This window comes from Triticum dicoccoides, chromosome 1B (assembly GCF_002162155.2).
Source record: "Triticum dicoccoides isolate Atlit2015 ecotype Zavitan chromosome 1B, WEW_v2.0, whole genome shotgun sequence".
Lineage (NCBI taxonomy): Eukaryota > Viridiplantae > Streptophyta > Magnoliopsida > Poales > Poaceae > Triticum > Triticum dicoccoides.
In genome coordinates this window covers 325,817,047-325,837,034 of record NC_041381.1, presented here as the reverse complement: position 1 = coordinate 325,837,034, position 19,988 = coordinate 325,817,047, and the positions used below count along the sequence as shown (strand labels likewise).

At 44.9% G+C, this 19,988-nt stretch overlaps 1 long non-coding RNA gene across 5 annotated transcripts; it reads left to right on the top strand.

Annotated features, from left to right (window-relative positions):
* Positions 1-1,880: 1,880 nt before the first annotated feature.
* Positions 1,881-8,316, top strand: LOC119333099. 5 transcript variants are annotated; one of them, XR_005161168.1, is made up of 11 exons: positions 1,881-2,098; positions 2,181-2,290; positions 3,226-3,312; positions 3,407-3,773; positions 4,615-4,708; positions 4,777-4,841; positions 4,961-5,028; positions 7,031-7,069; positions 7,284-7,388; positions 7,540-7,659; positions 7,838-8,316. It is a non-coding gene; the product is annotated as an uncharacterized LOC119333099 (long non-coding RNA). The 5 variants fall into 5 exon arrangements; XR_005161167.1 differs by having other exon boundaries at positions 7,284-7,659; XR_005161166.1 differs by having other exon boundaries at positions 7,031-7,388.
* The last annotated feature ends 11,672 nt before the right edge of the window (positions 8,317-19,988 follow it).

Below are 19,988 nucleotides of genomic sequence, written 5' to 3'. Positions count from 1 at the left end.
GTCCGGGCGACTTAACGTCGAACACAAGGGACTCGACACACCAAGTGAGGACGATGACGAACCCCAAAAGCAGAGCATCGGAAAACAAAAGAATTTCCCAAAAGAGGTCAAAACAGTGAATTCACTTCAAGTGATAACAAGGAAAAATAGAGCGGCGCCCACTAAAGTACGCGCCGCACGGTCCACCCCAGCGGAGTCCCGAAACTGGATGTCAAAACCAATAACTTTCGACCATCAGGATTACTCCGGAAGTATCCGAAACGCGGGATGGACTGCTTTGATATTAGATCCTATAATCGACGGACTGCAATTTACCCAAGTCCTAATGGACGGCGGCAGTGATCTAAACCTGTTATACCAGGACACAATCCGCAGAATGGGGATAGACCCAACCAAAATTCGCCATAGCAACACTTCCTTTAAAGGAGTGATGCCAGGCCCATATGCCCACTGTACGGGCTGTCTACTACTAGAAGTTGCGTCCGGCTCATCCGACAACTTCTGTCGCGAAAAGTTAATCTTCCATATCGCCCCACTTAAAAGTAGCTATCAAGCATTATTGGGACGCGAAGCTTTCGCCCGCTTTAACACAATACCGCATTACGCGTCTCTTACACTTAAAATGCCCGGTCCACGCGGCATCATCTCATTAAAGGGTAACTTTGAGTGTTCCTCGACTGCGAAAGAACGTGAGACTGCCTTGACAGCCACACACTAATCCGGCTTTGCTGATCAAGGCCCCTAAAACAGGTCATTCAGACCCCGGACACGGTTAGGCGAGTCCGGTATAAATAAACAAGGGGCTTACTAGCCGCGTACCCCTTTACAAGGGGCTGCACGCATGAACAATAAGAGCCAATAAAGCTCAATTTTATTCATTTTTTGAATCATACTATGTTTATTTTAAATACATTTTTCGCATGATCTTTTTTTCAAACTAAGTTCTTCTCTTTTACAGATGAACAACGTGCTACACCCGTCCAGGATACGGCACAACGGAGACACAGGCGCAGACGTGCAGTAGGGACCCGTTGCAAGGATTTTTTTTCAGATTAAGACCCTGCGTAAACCTTTTTTACTGTCTCTTGTTGATACATATCCCCCGGTTACCATAACCGAGGAGGAGGCTGGCGTTTTGGCATCGGCCGCGTCAGAAGTTTTCGCGCGTACCTGGACACTAGGGGCTTAGGGCATCGTTCTGCCCGTTTTCATAAAGACCGAATACCTTAGGGAGTGTTCGGCGTCTCGAGTTAGGCCTTATATGCATCAGCTCCGAATCATGTCTTTGGTCAAATGTTGGGTTTGCCCGGCTCCTGTGTTTTGCTGCCTTACGTTCCGTTCTATCGGCTAACGCGGCACCAGGAGAACTACTGCGATTGTGCCCCAGTTCGGCCTGGTGAGCACCTCAGTAGAGAAAGCCAAAAACTGACTGTCATGATATAGCGAGAGACTGGTCAACCACTCGATCGACCACCGGAATGTTTAGAATTCCTCCGCTTTGACGAAGGACCATTTTCCGGTCAGGCACACACGCGCCCCGAATTCGGAGAGCGCGGTGCCCCTAGGGGCTATATAGTAGCCATCGAACTCCTATGGCTAAGTGGAAGTGATAAAGCATTATAGTCCGGTTGCCTAGTTTGCTACGCTATCACCTCCTTCACAGGACCAAGATGTTGGATTAAGTGTGAAAATGCGTTTTTTTGCAAACGGGGCTGAAGCCGAAGACTGCCATCTTTCAGGTTATATACACATACACCCCATTAACAGTCGCTACAAGGGCGCTCTCTCGCGTTGTACACGTCGGCAAAGTTACTGTGCAACGCTGCGGTGAAAAAAAATATCTCGGTAAAACCAAGCCGCCGGCACACGCTTCCTCCCCACTGTGCCATTCCCCTCTCCCCTCGCCTCCTCCTCTCCCGAGTCCCTGCGCCACCGGCTCCTCCCCTTCTCTTACTCCTTCTCCTCCCCGTTCCTCTCATCTCCCTGCCTGGGTTACCGCCGCCGCCGTCGCCCCAGGTGAGTTGTTGCTGGGGGCGGGGCGGGGCGGGGCGGGCTGGTGGCCTCGAGTTTGCCATTGACAAGGAAGCCGTGGGTGGAGGTCCGCTCACCCCATCCAGTCTTCAATTCCTCTCCTCAATAAATCTCTGAATCTCCATGGCTGATGCTTGTCCCGCCCTCAGGTGAGACGCTGCTGGAGTTCAAGGTGGCTGAACGCCACGACGGAAACAGATCGGCAGCCTGCGGCCCGCTGACCCCAACCCCTGCGGCCCGGACCTCAGGTCCAGTTCATGTATGTGCTATCTTCTTCTCCCTGTCCCTCTTGTTCTTTTCTTTATTAGATTTGATTAGAATAGCCTCTTTATTGATTAGATTAATAATGGCTTGGTTCCTCACGCCACCCACCCCATCCCACCCGTGATTGAATATTCTTTGTGTGGCATGTGGTGTTATCCTTTTACCTCCTTCAACTATATAAACATTCAGGTAGCTGTTCTTGTGTCATATAATAAATACCCTCTCCATCCTAAAATAGGATGTTCTTTTTAGTTTGGTCCCAAGTCAAACTAGCTTAAGTTTTACCAGTTTATGCAAAAAAAATTCAACATTCATGATGTTTTGTATGGGTTAATTAGCAAAACAAAAATTATGAAGCAAATTATGGGATGCCTCATTTCACACATCGAGTGAGAATGCAGTTCAGACGTGGCCACTTAGACATAAGAGCATACATAACTACTGAGGACAGAAATCGGCACCCAAATTATTTGAAGAAAAACATACTCCCTCTGTCCCAAACTACTTGTCGCCATGTATTTAGCACTAAAAAAATAGATCCGTTTGAGCGACAAGTAATTCAGGACGGAGGGAGTACATTTGAAACAAGTATAATCAAATGGCATGATGCACTAGCTGCCCGAGATCACGTTCGATGAATTGATTGATGCGCGCACCATGCCACTTGTGCTTTCAGTTTTATCTATAATCTGCCACTAATAGCTGGTGATTAATTAGTGTCATAAAGCTATTGTTTGTACGAGTAGTAGTTCATTTAGGAAAATTTGAGACCTGCTTGATTGAATAAAAATATTCGATTGGACAATTACTATGATAATCAGAAAATGTGCTGCAGTTAATACTTGTAACAGCGCCGGAAGCATAATCAGTAATGTGGAGCCATTTCAGCATTAAAGGTGTTCACTCCAGTTGCTTCTTCGATTGTTTCAGGTTAATTACCCGAAGCTTGGCGAGTTGTGGTGGTTAATAATTCCATTTGCTTTGACGACACTAGATCATTAGTCACCGGATGTTAAGGTATGATGATGTTCCTTTTTGGTTTTCATACAGACGATAACATTAGTATTAGTTTGATAGAAGTGCTAACCACTATTTCTTTAACGACATCCAGCTCGCTCTGTAGTGTTGCTTACAATATTTCCTCAATTTCCATTGGTGGGAATTTTGAGTGAGAATGATCCACATGATTGACAAGAACAGGGAATGATTAGCTTCAAGCACATAGCAAAGAACGTGAAAATAATATATTTAACGTTGTATGGAGAATTGGAGATGCAATACTTGATGCGCTCCTCTGGATCTGCTGCCCCTCTTTGTTTCTGATTATTGTTCCGCTCATATACTATCAAATTTCCATGGATGGGATCTGATGAATGAGTATCCCGTGTCTGCGGCAACTCGCATGGCCTGATCCGGAAGTACGGGTGTGCTGCAGGCATTGCTTCCACAACTATGCCAAGGACATTGGCTTCATCAAGGTATGAGCCACCCCACTATTTATTGATTTCCTTAATCATGTGCCTGAGTTTGATGACTGGTGAGTAGTAATATGTTACCCCATGCTTTTCTTTGAACAATATATATGCTTTGTCTACAAGGCCTCTTGGTATGCCGCACCAATTTTAATTTGTTGGAGACTACCATCTAGTAGTGTGAGTTATTAAATAATGTAGTGTAATGTATGACATGTTGGATTCACTTATTCAGAATAGATCTATGTATTGCCCTCCTCATTCCCGGAGTAAACCCAGTTAAGTTCTGCAATCATCACCTCATGTTCTGCCTTGCATTATTTTGTATCTGTTTGAACAATGTGTGTAATTTCTACGCACCATAAGTCAACTTGGAATGGACCGAGTTGTGCATGACTAAATGATAGCTTTGTTTGTTTGTTATTCCCACCTATATAAGTCTTACTCTGCTGCATCTATCTCCAGTCCCGGCTATTTTACTAACTGTCAACTACCAAGTTTTTCCTGAGCATACCAGTCCATTTCAAAGCACAACAAATGGAGTGTATTGCAATTGCTCAAATATTTATTAAGTAGGTATATATACATTGTATATATTTATTTCCTGAATAACGATGATTTTATTAGAAGTTAAGATGTTTTTCCTTTTGAAGAATTTTGTTTCCATTTCCATTTTATCTCATTAACTATAGGTTTTATGCTTCAGTTTTTAGGGTTGGGTAAACTATTGTTCAGATGCATATGTTATGCTGAATGTCTGTGCGTAACTAATTTCTTGTATTCCTTCTATTTTGCATAATCCCAATCTTTTTATACTGATAGCTGCATTTGTGCTCTTGTTTAACAGTACCATTAAGAATGGAACCTCAAAGGAAGCAAGGACTATGAAGTTATCATCAAACTGTGGTGTTTCAACGAGGATGATCTTTATCAACAATGAGGTAATGTGCCTGGAAATTGTTTTCAAAATTTCAATGCTTTGGAGCTAACTCATGTTATTATTTTGCAGGGTTGAATTAGATCTTCACAGACAAATACATCTTTATGTAATAAAAATGCTGATATGATGATCGGGTATAATATTACAGAAAATATGAAAATTCAACGGATTTGTTTTCATTATCATTATAGTAATCAGAATGTTTTGTCTTGCACCATATTATTGGTTCAACATCTTTATTTGTATGATGTAGGAGGAGTTGCAGAAGATAGATTTCAAATGGCTTGAATAAGAAGAGATGCAGCTCACTATTCTAGACAGGTTCTTGATCCTAACCAGATCACACTTTTTTGTTGTTACCTATATAAATGTATGTCCTGAGCTTCCGTTCTTGTCATTTTTAGGTTCATATACATCATCACACTGATTGATTCATTCACTAGGTTACGATGTCGAGGTTACATACGTAGATTACTTATTCTTGAGCAGAATATTATATATACCAACAACCAAAAAGCTCAAAACATTTTGTGAGAAATAGAATAAATCAAGCCTTGCTCGAATTAGACAAGAAACATATTGATTAATCATTCCTTAAAATAGTTTGACTTTGTCATAAGGACTATAAAAGAAGCCGCATTATGACATGTCTAAGCTACAACAAATAATATATATTCTTATTTGGTCTAAAATAGAGCAACTAATATAAGACGTTTTAGATTCAGTGATCTAAAACGTCTTATATTAGTTACAGAGGGAGTATTATCCTTTGTGCTGATTAATTTATATGTACTAACTTATATTTATGTGTTTTTTAGAGTGGACGGTCAGCTGATAGTTCAAACTGTTATGAGATGTATTTTGAGATTATCCTCCTAACAAGAGACAAATTAGTTGATTATTTTGCTAGATAGTGTTGATGTCTCCTTAAAACTGAGGCTTCTTTCTCATCGGATATAGAACTGTGAATTTGTAAATTATATTTATTCTATCTTTTCAAACAGAATGAAAAGCCATCTTCTATTTTCTTCCATCCAACTTTTCTTCAGCTTGAAATGTGCAAAACATTTGTCACAGGGATATTGTACTTTGATCAATGGATGTGATAAAAAACACCATGACATAGACATGGAGGGGGGGGGGGGACCTGAATGCACGAAACAAATAATGAAAAGCCTCGTGAAGTGGTGGAAAACTATATGTCTTATGTACCTTTTAGTTTCCCTTCAAGTGGGATACCAAGCCTCATGAAGTGGTAGAAAACTAAGCAATATTAAGCTCAGTTTGTTGGCATTGATCCTAATCATTTCATATTCGGCTCAAATTTTGCTACGAAAAACTTTCTCAATGCATGCTTACAGATGCTAATTGCATACAAGTGTGCACAAGATATGTAGAGGAGTTTCTATCACTAATTTTTATAGTATTGAGTTGATTTAATGGTAACTACCGCTGGGTGGTAGGATGGATTTTTCCTATACACACACACACATTAGTTTCTGGCTAATTGTCTTTGAGGGGCTAAATTGGATTCCTTGATCGAAAATAAACAATCAGCTGAAAGTTTCTAATTTATCTTTCTCCCTTTCTTGGCTGTAGTAGACTTTTCTCTAATTGAATGTTCCTCATAATTCTAGACCAAGTCTTTCTTTGATCGGAATGACATGGAAAATATTGTTTCATTTCACATATTCATTTTATTATATTGTTTAAATTTTTTCTATGCAAGCCAGTAAAACTTGTTTTTTGTTTATTAAGCCAAACTTCCATCTTGTACTGGGAAGCAATAAAGTCATAGTAGAAGACAAATGTGTGTGAACGTGTGGAAATGACTGCATAGGACATGCTGAGGTGCTCAAGCCGCCTCCTCTTGCGATGTCCACATAGGATAGGAACAGTGTCCTGAGCGGCTGAGCTGTGATTGGTTAGGAGAGAGTGAAATATAACCTAGATGGTGAAATTTGTGTGTGAATGTAGCTTTTCAGTTGTTCATGTGTCCCATTTATGATCAGGGATGCTTGAGTCATGTGGGATAATAAAATTGGACACTCCAGAGGTTATGGCTTTGTCTTATTCTGCAATTAGTAGGCATGCACAACTCAGACCATTTCTCTTTTGCATTTTGCAGTAGTTATACTATTTTGATGGCATGAATCAAATACCAACTTTACTTACTACCTAATATTCTGGTGTTTGAGTGATACCGATAGCTTTTGCAATGCCTAAATTTAGCTCGGTGAATTGTACTCTTCGTGTGTTACCAATTTGTGGATGTATAGCTATGAATAGTACTGATACATACAATTTCGCCTCTTCTCTGTAGACTTTGAAGGATGAAGAATAAAGAACATTCTATGATCAGGTAACAATTTAATCCCTCTGATTACACTTGTCTATGCTCCTTTGACTGCCAATGGCTATTTCTTTTTGTATGTTCAGGAGATACAAAGAATTAATTGTTTGAAACTTAAGATAATTAAGTTTGCAAGAGTCATCAACCTGTCTAAAAAACTTCATTGAATTCTGCACATAACAAATTATTAGGAAGATTTCTCAAATCATGTAAATGATTCTAGATCAGCCATCTAACTCCAATACCATGCACCAATGCTTGGAACTCATGCAAGTGTCATACTCGCATTACCAAATCAGGCTACGAAGACAAGTCTTCGTGCGCACATGTATGACCTTACCGCTCTCGTCGTTGTTATTATTTTCTAAAGAAAAAACTACTCTCATTAGGCTCTAAATTTGCAAAGTAACTAAACAACAAATACATATTGTATAAGAGTTTTCCAAAGATTTTTGTGGTCTCTGCAATGTTGTTTGCAGGGATTGCGAAAGAGTGGCATTTAAAAGGCAGCTGGCATTTGATGAATTGCTGAATGGTGGTGGTTGCACACCATGGGGGACAGTGTTCCAAGAGAGGTCTCGAAGATGGTTAGAGATTAGGTACTGACATAAAATCTATCAATCCTATCTTCATGTACATGTGTGTGTTAGGTACATCTAATTAATCTGTTCTTCTGATTTAGGGAGGTCATCTGAATATGAGACGATGTAAAATTTATTTTCCTATTCTTGGAAACTCTTGCGTTGGAGAATCATAATGTTCTTCTCATTGTTACAGGCAGTCAACATCAAACATGATTGTGCTGATGTCTGGGTTTTGGCTTGGTGGTGAGGTGCTTGAGGTCGCGGCTCTGCATCAGGAACCTCCTCTTGAGCGGGCTTGTACTTCATGGTGGTGAGGTCTATCTTGATGGTAGACCAGTTGGTTGATTAAATGCCAATAGGAGCAGCTCAGTGAACCACTGATGTAGTCTCACTGTGCATCAGTATTGTTGACCTCAGCTCGTCTATACATATGATCCATGTATCGTATTTAGTTTGTCGACTTGGCATGCCTGTGTTCTGATGATCCGAGGAACTCTGCCTCTCTTTTGGAGATCATCCACCTTTTGGAGACTGTTAAACCTTGATTTGAAAATCTGGATGTGTCTATGACAGTCATCCACCTTGTAAGATTGTCATCTATCTGTTACCTATTAGCATCGATCAAACTATTTCTCTTGCTCTGCTTTTATGAATAAACACTCTTCTGCTGCAGTTCTATTTTGTACTCCCTCCGTTCCTAAATGTAAGTCTTTTTAGAAATTTCAATACAAACTACTCCCTCCGTTCCTAAATATAAGTCTTTGTAGAGATTTCACTATGGACCACATACGGATGTATCTAGATGCATTTTAAAGTATAGATTCATTCATTTTGCTCCGTATGTGGTCCACAGTGGAATCTCTCCAGAGACTTATATTTAGGAACGGAGGGAGTACATACAGATGTATATAGACCTATTTTAGAGTGTAGATTCACTCATTTTGCTTCGTATGTAGTCTATATTGAAATCTCTTAAAAGACTTATATTTAGGAACGGAGGGAGTATATTATAATTTTAACCACTGTTGCTCATATGGACTGTCAACACGTTAATAGGTGCGTCAGCTTGATTAGTGCGCATAGTACCGCATAGGTGGCGCCCTAGCCACTAGTATACATTAACGGCCGCACAAGAGGTATTTCAATAATTGAACGCACAAGTATAAAAAGCCCTTATATTATATTTGAAACACGGTTTCACAAATCATACATGTCATTTGAACATAACATTTTTCGAGCACCGCGACTCTATTAAGCGAGCGCCCTGCAGGACTTCCTCAAAATAGTGCTCGGCGGGTAATCGACTTCTGTCCGAATCCCGGGATGCAACGTGTTAACCAATCGGTTAACGGAAGTGGACGCTCCGGATTATGGAATTGAGACCAAAAAAGCTCTTCCATTCCGTGATCCTTTTGGCCCTGGAAGTGTGCGACTGCGTCCGCCGCACTCGCTGCCAAATTCAGATAAGCATCCTCCGCACCCCACAACTGGCCCAACCGAGCATACTTTGGATCCGTGAACTTCCTACGCAGCAGAAAGGGCTTTCCAGCCGCAATATCCCTGGCCTGACGCAGCTCCTCCTTTATAGCCCTTATCGCGGAGCGGGCATTCTTGGCTTCGGCGGTGGCCTTCTTCCGGTCCTCTTGCTCCGCTCGGCGTTCTCTTTCAAGAAACTCATAGCAGTCGGCAGCATCCTTCAGCTTCACGGCCATTTCGGCCATTTCCTCCCTGCTTCGGCAGTGAGCAGCCTGTTCGGCTTTTAGCTCTTCGACCACCTTCAAGGTAGCCGCATCACTTTTTCTGGCTTGCTCCTTGGCTCGGGCAAGCTCCGCCCGAAGGTCCTCCATAGCAGCGGCGCCATCTGCATCAAGCATACATGTTGTAAGGCATGGGCGTCAAGCTCCCTTACAAGGTGTCCGCGGAGAAGCCACATACCTTGTGACTCGTCAAGTCGTTTATTGACCAGCGCGATGTTCGCATCCGCAACATCAAGTTGCCGCTTCAGTTTGGCAACTCTATCAGTCCGGCTGGCCACCGAACGTTCCGCCACCTGAATAGGCAGGGTGACATCTTATAACTGAGATTATGATCCTCGGCACGCTGTCGCTTTTGACAACGCACCGAGTCTCAGGGGCTACTATCTATACAGGGCGCACTCTATGTGCAAAACTGTCAAAAGGTATATCATTTTTACGTACCTCATACCCTGTCAGTAAACTTCTGACGGCCTCATGCAACCCGCTCTCAGCGGATGAAATCCTTTCAATCACCGTACTCATCAACGTACGGTGATCTTCTGAGATAGACGCCCGCCCGAGCAGATCCTTCAGCTCCTCCGGCGTACACCAGTTGGTGCCGAACTCTCCGGCCCCGTCGGACTCGGGGAGACCCTTCGTGACGACACCTCAGGGTCGTCCGCCCCGCCTGACGGTGCGGCAGATGGAGGCGTTTCGCTCTCCATGATCTTCGGACGAAGATCCCTTGAAGATGAGCTCTGCTGAGAAGGGCTGAGATCCGAACTACAAGGTAAAAACTTCGGTTATCCTCAAAAATAAAAACAGGGATGTCCCTTATTACAAAACTCCCCTTTCTACTTACGGCTTGCTGGAGGGCTGATTCCCTTGGGGAAATAGTGCGGCCGGGGCTTCTCCTGGCGCAGGACCCTCTGGTGAAGATTTCTTCCCCCGCTTTGAGGCCTTGGCCTCCGGATCTTCGGAAGCAGTCCTCTTCTCCCCCTGGAGGGAGGGATTCTCGATCCCCCCTTTCTTGAGAGCCTCTTTAGCGGAGGCGGTAGTTTTTCTGTTTTCCCCTTCGCCCTCTTCTGAAGGCGCAGCCTCCAGCATCTTGACTAACACGAGAACCCGCGTGGTCTCAGGGAGGGGGGCCGGACACCTTATCAGCTTTGCTTTTGCTATCCACTCCTGTTCAAGGGATAGCTGGTTAAAGGGGAAGTTTATGGTAAATATATGGACATCGTGTCCGGACACAAGACTACTTACTTGAGTATCCGGGCGATTGCAGCTCAGGCCCGCGTCCTCGGTCAAGTCCGGACACATCTCTTGTGATCCGAAGAACAGTTTATACATCTCCACGGGCGTCGCACCCATGAAGTGTTGAAGAGCTCGCGGTCCCTCCGGATTGAATTCCCACAGGCGGAGGGGGCAACGTTTGCAGGGCAGAAGGTGCCGAATCAGCATGACCTGCGCCACTACAACCAGATTGATCTCCCTCTCTTGGAGGTCTCGAATGCGGCCCTGCAATAATGGCACGTCCTTGGACGACCCCCAGTCAAGCCCTTTGTTAACCGATGACGCCAGCCGTTGTGGAGGGCCCGAGCGAAAGGCAGGCGGCACCACCCATCTGGTGCCCCTGGGAGCGGTGATGTAGAACCACTCCTGTTGCCACAAACCGAGCTCCTTCTGAAAATAGCCCTCGGGCCACAGAGCGTCAGCTCTCTTGCTTATAACTGCCCCTCCGCACTCTGCCTGCCGCTCCTCAATCATCTTCGGCTCCACATTGAAGGTCTTGAGCCACAATCCGAAGTGAGGAGTGGTGTGAAGGAAGGCTTCACATACAACAATGAACGATGAGATGTGGAGGATGGACTCCGGATCCAAGTCATGGAATTCCAGCCCATAATAAAACATGAGCCCCCTCACGAAGGGGTCCATCGGGAAGCCTAAACCCCGACGGAAGTGAGACACGAACACCACGCTCTCACCAGGCTCGGGAGTGGGAATGACTTGCCCTGGGGCGGGCAGCCTATGCGAAATTTCACCGGTTAGATACCTGGCGTCTCTCAGCTTTAGCACATCTTCTTCCGTGACGGAAGAGGGCATCCACCGGCCCTGAAGGTCGAAGCCGGACATTGTCGAAGGTCTGAAGCGCCCGAATCTGGAGCCTTGGGTGTTGGAACTCGGGGTGAGGGGCGGATTTGATTGAGGATTGAAGAAAAGGAGCATGCCTTGGTCTCGTTATAAAGGGGTTGAATACCAAGAGCCGACCCCGTAACCGTTTGGGACTCGCCTTCGATGGAGGGGGCGAGCCAACGGGCGCGGTTGGCTTACCCATGTCCGTATTGATGAGAATCCCGGAATAAGGGGACACGATCTCTGCTTTGATAAGACGTGCCAAGGAAACCGCTTCGCTAAACGCGTTGAGGTGGAACAATAAAAACGTTTCGAGTAAAGGCTTGGCCGTGGTGTGACATCATATCATGAGATACGTCAGCAGATTGAACTTGTGTAAATATTATTCTCTCTACAGTGGTATGTGGAATTTATTTTGCAGAGCCGGACACTATCCTGGTGTTCACAATCTTCTATGAATTATTCGGAGGAGGAACCCGCCTTGCAATGCTGAAGACAATATGCGCGCCGGACTCGTCGTCATTGAAGCCTGGTTCAGGGACTACTGAGGGAGTCCTGGACTAGGGGGTGTCCGGATAACCGAACTATCATCATTGGCCGGACTCCAAGACTATGAAGATACAAGATTGAAGACTTCGTCCTGTGTCCGGATGGGACTTTCCTTGGCGTGGAAGGCAAGCTTGGCAATACGGATATGTAGATCTCCTACCATTGTAACCGACTTTGTGTAACCCTAGCCCTCTCCAGCGTCTATATAAACCGGAGGGTTTTAGTCCGTAGGACAAACAACAATCATACCATAAGCTAGCTTCTAGGGTTTAGCCTCCTTGATCTCGTGGTAGATCTACTCTTGTACTACCCATATCATCAATATTAATCAAGCAGGAGTAGGGTTTTACCTCCATCGAGAGGGCCCGAACTTGGGTAAAAACATCGTGTCCCTTGTCTCCTGTTACCATCCGCCTAGACGCATAGTTCGAGATCCCCTACCCGAGATCCGCTAGTTTTGACACCGACAACGATCTCCACAACCTAATTGGAGACCCCGACGCTTGCCCGGAGCTTTACACCACAATGATTGAGCTCCGAACACCACCAACCGTCTAGGGCACCCAAGCACCCAAGAGGAACAAGCTGAAGGGTACCAAGCACCCAAGAGTAATAAGCTTCTCAACTTGTAACTTCCACATATCATCGTGGAGAACGCAAACCGATGCACCAAATGCAATGGCAAGGGCACACGGAGTGCCCAAGTCCTTCTCTCCCAAATCCCACCAAAGCAACAAATGCTAGGGAGGAAAATGAGAGGAAGAACGTGTTGGAAATATGCCCTAGAGGCAATAATAAAAGTATTATTATATTTCATTGTTCATGATAATTGTCTTTTATTCATGCTATAACTGTATTATCCGGAAATCGTAATACACGTGTGAATACTTAGACTACACAATGTCCCTGGTAAGCCTCTAGTTGACCAGCTCGTTGTGATCAACAGATAGTCATGGTTTCCTGACTATGGACATTGGATGTCGTTGATAACGGGATCACATCATTAGGAGAATGATGTGATGGACAAGACCCAATCCTAAGCATAGCATAAAAGATCGTGTAGTTCGTTTTGCTAGAGCTTTGCAAGTGTCAAGTATCTCTTCCTTCGACCATGAGATCGTGTAACTCCCGGATACCGTAAGAGTGCCTTGGGTGTACCAAACGTCACAACGTAACTGGGTGACTATAAAGGTACATTACAGGTATCTCCGAAAGTAGCTGTTGGGTTGACACAGATCAAGACTGGGATTTGTCACTCCGTATGCTGGAGAGGTATCTCTGGGCCCACTCGGTAATGCATCATCATATTGAGCTCAATGTGACCAAGGTGTTGGACACGGGATCATGCATTACGGTACGAGTAAAGTGACTTGCCGGTAACGAGACTGAACAAGGTATGGGGATACCGACGATCGAGTCTCGGGCAAGTAACGTACCGATTGACAAAGGGAATTGCATACAGGGTTTGATCGAATCCTCGACATAGTGGTTCATCCGATGACAACATCGAGGAGCACGTGGGAGCCATCATGGGTATCCAGATCCCGCTGATGGTTATTGACTAAGAGAGTCTCGGTCATGTCTGCATGTCTCCCGAACCCGTAGGGTCTACACACTTAAGGTTCAGTTACGCTAGGGTTATAGGCATATGTATATGCAGTAACCCGAATGTTGTTCGGAGTCCCGGATGAGATCCCGGACGTCACGAGGAGTTCCGGAATGGTCCGGAGGTAAAGATTTATATATGGGAAGTCCTGTTTCGGGCATCGGGACAAGTTTCGGGGTTATCGGTATTGTACCGGGACCACCGGAAGGGTCCCGGGGGTCCACCGGGTGGGTCCACCTGTCCCGGGGGGCCACATGGGCTGTGTGGGGGTGCGCTTTGGCCTAATGGGCCAAGGGCACCAGCCCCACATAGGCCCATGCGCCTAGGGTTCAAGGGGGGCAAGAGTCCTAGGAGGGCAAGGCACCTCCTAGGTGCCTTGGGGGGAGGGAAAACCCCCTTGGCCGCCGCACCCCCTAGGAGATTGGATCTCCTAGGGCCGGCCACCCCCCCTTGGGACCCCTATATATAGTGGGGGAGAGGAGGGACTTCATACCTGAACGCCCTGGCCTTTGGTTGCCTCCTTCTCCCTCCCCAACACCTCCTCCACCTCCATAGTGCTTAGCGAAGCTCTGCCGGAGTACTGCAGCTCCACCAACACCACGCCGTCGTGCTGCTGCTGGTGCCATCTCCCTCAACCTCTCCTCCCTTCCTTTCTGGATCAAGAAGGAGGAGACGTGGCTGTTCCGTACGTGTGTTGAACGCGGAGGTGCCGTCTGTTCGGCGCAGGTCATCGGTGATTTGGATCACGTCGAGTACGACTACATCATCACCTTGCAAGCTTCTGCACGCGATCTACAAGTGGTATGTAGATGCAAACTCTCTCCCTAGACTCGTTGCTTAGATGAACTCATAGATGGATCTTGGTGAAACCGTAGGAAAAATTTTAATTTTCTGCAACGTTCCCCAACAATGGCATCATGAGCTAGGTCTATGCGTAGTTCTCTTTGCACGAGTAGAACACAACTTTGTTGTGGGCGTGGATTTTGTCATCTTACTTGCCTCTACTAGTCTTTTCTTGCTCAATGGTATTGTGGGATGAAGCGGCCCGGACCAACCTTACACGTACACTTACGTGAGACCGGTTCCACCGACTGACATGCACAAGTTGCATAAGGTGGCTGGCGGGTGTCTGTCTCTCCCACCTTAGTTGGAGCGGAATCGATGAACAGGGCCCTTATGAAGGGTAAATAGAAGTTGACAAAATCACGTTGTGGTGATTCGTAGGTAAGAAAACGTTCTTGCTAGAACCCAATTGCAGCCACGTAAAAGATGCAACAACAATTAGAGGACGTCTAACTTGTTTTTGTAGCGATTGATCATGTGATGTGATATGGCCAGAAGTTGTGATGAATGATGAATTGTGATGTATGAGATCATGTTCTTTGTAATAGGATTCACGACTTGCATGTCGATGAGTATGACAACCGGCAGGAGCCATAGGAGTTGTCATTATTTTTTGTATGACCTGCGTGTCATTGAATAACGTCATGTAAACTACTTTACTTTATTGCTAAACGTTAGTCATAGAAGTAGAAGTAGTCGTTGGCGTGACAACTTCATGAAGACACGATGATGGAGATCATGATGATGGAGATCATGGTGTCAAGCCGGTGACAAGATGATCATGGAGCCCCGAAGATGAAGATCAATGGAGCTATATGATATTGGCCATATCATGTCACAACTATATAATTGCATGTGATGTTTATTATATATTATGCATCTTGTTTACTTAGGACGACGGTAGTAAATAAGATGATCCCTTATAAAATTTCAAGAAGTGTTCTCCCCTAACTATGCACCGTTGCTACAGTTCGTCGTTTCCAAGCACCACGTGATGATCGGGTGTGATGGATTCTTACGTTCACATACAACGGGTGTAAGACAGTTTTACACAGCGAAAACACTTAGGGTTAACTTGACGAGCCTAGCATGTGCAGACATGGCCTCGGAACACGGAGACCGAAAGGTCGAACACGAGTCGTATGGAAGATACGATCAACATGAAAATGTTCACCGACGATGACTAGTCCGTCTCACGTGATGATCGGACACGGACTAGTCGACTCGGATCGTGTAACACTTAGATGACTAAAGGGATGTCTAATCTAAGTGGGAGTTCATAATTTGATTAGAACTTTATTATCATGAACTTAGTCTAAAACCTTTGCAAATATGTCTTGTAGATCAATGGCCAACGCTAATGTCAACATGAACTTCAACGCGTTCCTAGAGAAAACCAAGCTGAAAGATGATGGCAGCAACTATACGGACTGGGTCCGGAACCTGAGGATCATCCTCATAGCTGTCAGGAAACAATATGTCCTAGAAGGACCGCTAGGTGACGCTCCCGTCCCAGAGAACCAAGACATTATGAATGCTTGGCAGTCTCGCGCTGATGATTACTCCCTCGTTCAGTGCGGCATGCTTTACAGCTTAGAACCGGGGCTCCAAAAGCGTTTTGAGCATCACGGAGCATATGAGATGTTCGAAGAGCTTAAACTAGTTTTTCAAGCTCATGCCCGGGTCGAGAGATATGATGTCTCCGACAAGTTCTACAGTTGTAAGATGGAGGAAAACAGTTCTGTCAGTGAGCACATCCTGAAGATGTCTGGGTTGCACAACCGTATGACCCAGCTGAACATTAACCTCCCAGATGAGGCGGTCATTGACAGAATCCTCCAGTCGCTCCCACCAAGCTACAAGAGCTTTGTGATGAACTACAACATGCAGGGAATGGAAAAGACCATTCCTGAAGCGTTCTCGATGCTGAAGTCAGCAGAGGCTGAAATCAAGAAAGAACATCAAGTGTTGATGGTCAATAAGACCACTAAGTTCAAGAAGGGCAAGGGTAAGAAGAACTTCAAGAAGGACGGCAAAGATGTTGCCGCGCCTGGTAAGCCAGTTACCGGGAAGAAGTCAAAGAATGGACCCAAGCCTGAGACTGAGTGCTTTTATTGCAAGGGGAAGGGTCACTGGAAGCGGAACTGCCCCAAATACTTAGCGGATAAGAAGGCCGGCAACACCAAAGGTATATTTGATATACATGTGATTGATGTGTACCTTACCAGTACTCGTAGTAACTCCTGGGTATTTGATACCGGTGCCGTTGCTCATATTTGTAACTCACAGCAGGAGCTGCGGAATAAACGGAGACTGGCAAAGGACGAGGTGACGATGCGCGTCGGGAATGGTTCCAGAGTCGATGTGATCGCCGTCGGCACACTGCCTCTACATTTACCTACGGGATTAGTTTTGAACCTTAATAATTGTTATTTAGTGCCAAGTTTGAGCATGAACATTGTATCAGGATCTCGTTTAATACGAGATGGCTACTCATTTAAGTCTGAGAATAATGGTTGTTCGATTTATATGAGAGATATGTTTTATGGTCATGCTCCGATGGTCAATGGTTTATTCTTAATGAATCTCGAGCGTAATATTACACATGTTCATAGTGTAGATGCCAAAAGATTTAAAGTTGATAACGATAGTCCCACATACTTGTGGCACTGCCGCCTTGGTCACATTGGTGTCAAGCACATGAAGAAGCTCCATGCCGATGGACTTTTAGAGTCTCTTGATTATGAATCGTTTGACACGTGCGAACCATGCCTCTTGGGCAAAATGACCAAGACTCCGTTCTCCGGAACAATGGAGCGAGCAACCAACTTGTTGGAAATCATACATACCGATGTGTGCGGTCCAATGAGCGTTGAGGCTCGCGGAGGATATCGTTATGTTCTCACTCTCACAGATGACTTGAGTAGATATGGGTATGTCTACTTAATGAAACACAAGTCTGAGACCTTTGAAAAGTTCAAGGAATTTCAGAATGAGGTGGAGAATCAACGTGACCGAAAGATAAAATTCTTACGATCAGATCGTGGAGGAGAATACTTAAGTCACGAATTTGGTACACACTTAAAGAAATGTGGAATCGTTTCACAGCTAACGCCGCCTGGAACACCTCAGCGAAACGGTGTGTCCGAACGTCGTAATCGCACTCTATTGGATATGGTGCGGTCTATGATGTCTCTTACCGATTTACCGCTATCATTTTGGGGATACGCTCTAGAGACAGCTACATTCACTTTAAATAGGGCACCGTCTAAATCCGTTGAGACGACACCGTATGAATTATGGTTTGGAAAGAAACCTAAGCTGTCATTTCTAAAAGTTTGGGGATGCGAAGCTTATGTCAAGAAACTTCAACCTGAAAAGCTCGAACCCAAGTCGGAAAAATGCGTATTCATAGGATACCCTAAGGAAACTATAGGGTATACCTTCTACTTAAGATCCGAAGGCAAGATCTTTGTTGCCAAGAACGGATGCTTTCTAGAAAAAGAGTTTCTCTCGAAAGAAGTAAGTGGGAGGAAAGTAGAACTCGATGAAGTACTACCTCTTGAGCGGGATAGTGACGCAGCACAGGAAACCATTCCTGTGATGCCCACACCAACTGAAGAGGAAAACCATGATAATGATCAAGGTACTTCGGATCAAGTTACTGCTGAACTTCGTAGGTCCACAAGGACACGTTCCGCACCAGAGTGGTACGGCAACCCTGTCCTGGAAATCATGTTGTTAGACAACAATGAACCTTCGAACTATGAAGAAGCAATGACGGGCCCGGATTCCAACAAATGGCTTGAAGCCATGAAATCCGAGATAGAATCCATGTATGAAAACAAAGTATGGACTTTGACAGACTTGCCCGATGATCGGCGAGCGATAGAAAACAAATGGATCTTTAAGAAGAAGACAGACGCGGATGGTAATGTTACCATCTATAAAGCTCGACTTGTCGCTAAGGGTTATCGACAGGTTCAAGGGATTGACTACGACGAGACATTCTCTCCCGTAGCGAAGCTAAAGTCCGTCCGAATCATGTTAGCAATTGCCGCATACTATGATTATGAGATATGGCAGATGGACGTCAAAACAGCATTCCTTAACGGGCATCTTAAGGAAGAACTGTATATGATGTAGCCGGAAGGTTTTGTCGATCCTCAGAACGCTAACAAAGTATGCAAGCTCCAGCGATCCATTTATGGACTGGTGCAAGCATCTCGGAGTTGGAACATTCGCTTTGATGAGATGATCAAAGCGTTTGGGTTTATGCAGACTTATGGAGAAGCCTGCGTTTACAAGAAAGTGAGTGGGAGCTCTGTAGCATTTCTCATATTATATGTAGATGACATACTCCTGATGGGAAATAATATAGAATTTCTGGACAGCATTAAGGCCTACTTGAATAAGTGTTTTTCAATGAAGGACCTTGGAGAAGCTGCTTATATATTAGGCATCAAGATCTATAGAGATAGATCGAGACGCCTCATAGGTCTTTCACAAAGTACATACCTTGATAAGATTTTGAAGAGATTCAGAATGGATCAGTCCAAGAAGGGGTTCTTGCCTATGTTACAAGGTATGAGCCTGAGCTCAGCTCAGTCACCGACCACGGCAGAAGATAAAGAAGAGATGAGTGTCATCCCCTATGCTTCAGCCATAGGATCTATTATGTATGCCATGCTGTGTACCAGACCCGATGTAAACCTTGCCGTAAGTTTGGTAGCAAGATACCAAAGTAATCCCGGCAAGGAACACTGGACAGCGGTCAAGAATATCCTGAAGTACCTGAAAAGGACAAAGGACATGTTTCTCGTTTATGGAGGAGACGAAGAGCTCATCTTAAAGGGTTACGTCGACGCTAGCTTCGACTCAGATCCGGATGACTCTAAATCACAAACCGGATACGTGTATATGTTGAATGGTGGAGCAGTAAGCTGGTGCAGCTGCAAGCAGAGCGTCGTGGCGGGATCTACGTGTGAAGCGGAGTACATGGCAGCCTCGGAGGCAGCACATGAAGCGATTTGGGTGAAGGAGTTCATCACCGACCTAGGAGTCATACCCAATGCGTCGGGGCCGATCAAACTCTTCTGTGACAACACTGGAGCTATTGCCCTCGCAAAGGAGCCCAGGTTTCACAAGAAGACCAGGCACATCAAGCGTCGTTTCAACTCCATCCGTGAAAATGTTCAAGATGGAGACATAGAGATTTGCAAAGTGCACACGGATCTGAATGTCGCAGATCCGCTGACTAAACCTCTCTCGCGTGCAAAACATGATCAACACCAGAACTCTATGGGTGTTCGATTCATCACAATGTAACTAGATTAATGACTCTAGTGCAAGTGGGAGACTGTTGGAAATATGCCCTAGAGGCAATAATAAAAGTATTATTATATTTCATTGTTCATGATAATTGTCTTTTATTCATGCTATAACTGTATTATCCGGAAATCGTAATACACGTGTGA